This window comes from Amphimedon queenslandica, unplaced genomic scaffold (assembly GCF_000090795.2).
Source record: "Amphimedon queenslandica unplaced genomic scaffold, v1.1 AMPQUscaffold_13441, whole genome shotgun sequence".
In the NCBI taxonomy this organism is placed as follows: domain Eukaryota; kingdom Metazoa; phylum Porifera; class Demospongiae; order Haplosclerida; family Niphatidae; genus Amphimedon; species Amphimedon queenslandica.
This window is the reverse complement of record NW_003546323.1, coordinates 16,794-21,299: the sequence shown is the minus strand read 5'-3', so window position 1 is coordinate 21,299 and position 4,506 is coordinate 16,794. Positions and strand designations below refer to the sequence as shown.

The 4,506-nt window shown below is 31.2% G+C and overlaps 1 long non-coding RNA gene across 1 annotated transcript; it reads right to left on the bottom strand.

Annotated features, from left to right (window-relative positions):
• Positions 1 to 2,027: 2,027 nt before the first annotated feature.
• Positions 2,028 to 2,292, bottom strand: LOC109581409 (uncharacterized). The gene is made up of 2 exons (XR_002184630.1): positions 2,207 to 2,292; positions 2,028 to 2,164 (listed from the first exon to the last, which is right to left on the bottom strand). It is a non-coding gene; the product is annotated as an uncharacterized LOC109581409 (long non-coding RNA).
• Positions 2,293 to 4,506: the final 2,214 nt, after the last annotated feature.

Sequence of the window (4,506 nt, the reverse complement as noted above, 5' to 3'; positions counted from 1 at the left end):
TAGTGTTAATATCAGTGTTAGTACTAATATGGCACTCCAACTGTTGAGTAGTATTTGATAAAATTAATGAGTCAATATTAGTTACCACTGTCCTTATAGATGTATCTATTAAAATTATGTATGTTATGCATAAATATGTACTGATTATACCTGTTACTGTGATTGATAAGTACACTTGTTGAGTAGGACAGTTTGCTGGGTTGTTATTTATCATGATGTTACATGTATAATTTGCATTGTTGATTACAATTAATTTGAGAGGATTATTCAATATTGTGCCGGATATGGTTTTTATCCATTTCACAGTTACTCCTGGCTGTTTAAAAGTTGGTGCACAATCATACTCTCTAATATCTCCTAGTCTTACATCATTATCAAAAATAAAAGTCTCAGCAGGAACTAAAATGAAGACATTTATACAATAATTATTTTGATTCTCATAATGAACTAACCTTGAAGGCAAAGATCTGCTGTACTATTTATAACAGTATTATTACCATCAATACTAGCTCTACACTGATATTTTCCAGCATCAGAAAGTTGTAAATCATCAATAATTAGTGTTGATTCTACTTGACTTTTTTCAATAATAGTCAGTTGTGTACTCCTATCACTAATATCAGTGACATTTTTATACCAGTAATGACTAATGAATGATGTATCAGGACCTATCCCAGTATTAAGATTAATAGTACAGGTCAGTACTACTGAAGAGTTAATGAAATCGACTATTGGAGTGGGTGTTATAGTCACTAAACTGATGTAAGTAGCTGCAGACATAACAATAAATAAATATTACAATGATTATTCCTAGAATCTTACCTTTCACTCTAAAAGTAATGGTCTGTGATTGAATGCTACTACAGTCAGAAGGATTAGTCTCAATCATTATTGTACAGTTATATTGTGTATCATTATGTGATGGTAGTATTGATGGTATCATTAGTGTATTATTGTTACTATTAATAGAACCATTAGTAAGTAGCCAGGATACTGATACTCCAGTAGGTACTGTTCCAGTGATACAATCAATTGAATAATACTGACCAAGTGATAGTTCATCAGTTTCTGATGGTAGTGTCTCATTAACTGAATGAAGAATGTTGTTAAAAATTAATACACTGTTGTCTAATACATTACCTGTTACACATATACTGATATTGTTAGTAGTTACATTAGAATCAATCCCAGCACTACAATGATATACTCCAGCATCAGATGCTTGTATTGAATCAATAGTTAGTAGTGAATTAAAGAGAATATCAAAGTCCCTCACTAATGAACTATAGTGTGTAACATTAGTCATATCATGATACCAAGTGACAGTTGGTTGTATACCAGGACCAACTGGAATATTAAGAACAATCATAGACTCAATTGTTAATGATGAATTGATCACTGATGGTAGTCGAATAGGAATGATAATTGAGTTAACATATGTCCCTACATAATTTAAAATTAAAATGACATTAATTCAATAATTACAATACTTTTAGTATCAATAGTGAATGTCTTGTTTTCTGGTAAACAAGTTGCTGGGTTGGTGTCCACTTCAGCAGTACAGGTATATTCAGTGTTATTAAGTGATGGTACCACATTAGGTAGTATTAATGTATTATTGTCACTGATAGGAGCATCATCTGAACTATTGTTACCAATAATATAACCATCTGGATCAGTCCAACTTATGGATCTTATGGTAATTCCATTGAGGGATGAGAGATTCACACACTGTACTGTTGCATTATATCCCAGTGATAGGTCTGTGAAACTATCAGTGTTTTGATTAAAAGGAACTAGATTTTTAAACAAAGAAGCATTATTACTAAAATGACATTACTAGTATGCATACCTTTTAAACACAAAGGCTTTGAATCAGACAATACACTATTAGATCCATTAATTGATGCATTACAAGTATATACTCCAGCATTATTTCGTACAACCTGTGTTAATGTCAGGATACTATTAAATGTTGATGATGACCCATTAATATTATTGATATCATCTGTTGTCATTTCATTGTCTTTAAACCAGTTCACTACAAGTGAAGAAACATCAGGACCAATAGCATTAGTGAGACTAATAGTACACACTATTGATACATCATCACCAATAACATAAGAGGATAATGATTGTACAGTAACAGATGAGACACTGGTATCTGTAATAAACATTAATAACTAATATACTATCATCAACTAACCTAATACACTAATAGTAATAGACTCTGTCAGGTTCATAGCCAGTAAATCTGATGATACTGTACAAGTGAATGTGTTGCTATTATGAGAAAGCATTACTGGATTAATGACCAGTACATTACTATTAGTTATATTGAATGATGGTGGATCCCAATGTATCTCACTGTTAGAGATAGAGGGCATTGTAGTACAGTTAATGCTGACACTACTACCAACAGTGAGGTTAGTGTATTGACCAATAATGGTAATATTTGGAACTAAATAGGAGAGGATAAATCAATACTGTAAAGGATTATTTACTTTTCACATATAAAAAGGTGCTTTCTAAATCACAAGTATAGTTTCCAGTATCAGTGCTCCTCACTTCTTGTATCGTCAGTGTACCACTAGTAGTATTGATATTGTAATAAGCATCATCATTATTGATATCAGTTCCATCCAGTTTCCACTGTACTGTATCATTTAGTGTACATTGAAAGGTTAGACAAAAACCAACATCTACTTCAATGCTTTCATTATATGACAAACTGATTGTACTGCATGCATCTACCAGAAAATTAGACACAATCAGTAATACACCATTGCTTACTTTCAGCACTTGCAAAGGATATTCCAAAAACTAATACAAAAGAGAAGAACCAAACCTCCATTGTGCCAAAAAATAAAGTTGTGCAGTGCACAGTCTGAATTTAAACCAATTCCATAAACTAAAGCTCCACCTTAAATGCAATAATACCATTAGCAACATAAATCAGTATAGTATTACTAAGGATGCATGTACCTGAAGCACTGGATGCTATCTGTGATGAGTCACTGTGTCTCTTGGCCCAGCAACCACATTCATACACACCAGCCTATTAATAATTATTATAAGAATTGTAACAATGAAAATGTCACCCATGTACTTGTATCAATAAGTAAAAGCAATGTGAATTTTCTAATACTATACCATTCAAACACTGACATTGTACATTTCAAAACACAATGCAATGCTTGTGTGTAAACAACTTGTAGCTTTCAATGCATTAGAGAATTGAATGTTACAAAACATCAGCACTATACATGCAAGTTGTATTATAAGTCACTCTTTATGATAAATAATATGTAGCTACTTCTATTAGCTAATAATATTAAACTGTAATTCAATCTTTAGCAACATCTTTAATCATTTCTCATTACTTGTCCTATTCTTCAAGCTATTAACGATCTAACTTAAAACAGCTGTTACATGAAAATAAGATAACATTAATACTAGGCAGTACATGCACACACATGTACATTGTACCATATATATATGTACATTGCTAACTTGGCTATCATTGACTTTTCTTCTTTTAGCAGCACATTGTTCACTTCCTTCCTTTGGATCTTCACTTCTCAATCCCTCAATATGATCCAAATATACCTCCTTTGCTTTCTCTACTACTACTACTAATAATAGAATTGTCAAAAGTTTCCCCCACTATTGCATACCTCCAGTACACTAATAGCTACAGTAATTGCTTCACTAACATCACAACCATCTTTTAACATCTTCATAGCCTAAAAACACAAGTACAAATGTAAATGACAAAAATAAAAAAGAGATTATGTTAATAGTATTGTATAAATGAGATAAATCAATTAATATACAATACCATATTTAATGAGAAATCAGCAGATGGTGTTTACAGCTAAACGATGTTATTTTATTTAATGTCAGGAGGAGGTGGAATGTTTATATTAGTCAGATATCCCAATCTACATGTGTATATTCAAACAAATGAAAATGTTATTTTAAAACAGTCTCAAATCAGTAAACAAGATAATTAGACAGGATCTTTTTTATCAGTTTAAAAGTATTTAATACAATAATTATGTAAAATAATGACAAAGCTAATGTCAAGGTCTAAATCTACCTGATGACAATACATAACTAAACTTAGTCTAGCTAATTTTATTTGTTCAAATGTAACGTTTGAAATTGTCATATTGGGACATATCTTCAGCAAAATCTGCAATTATTTCATGACAATAAATGTACTGATCCTAAAAATATATAATGTATTTCTAATTCTAGAAGTATTTTATTCATATCTTACCAAACAATCAACCAGTCCTGGTCTCTGGCTCCTTGCTTTCCTAATGAATTGAAATATATCAGACACTCCTTCAGTTTTAGCTCTTTCTATTTGAGAATAAGCTGTCAGAAATGTACCACTACAACCAACACCATCACTATGATATAATGGAATAATAATACTTTTTATTTCTTATTATTTGTCATTTTCCTTACTTGCAGATCACCACAATAGGTTATACC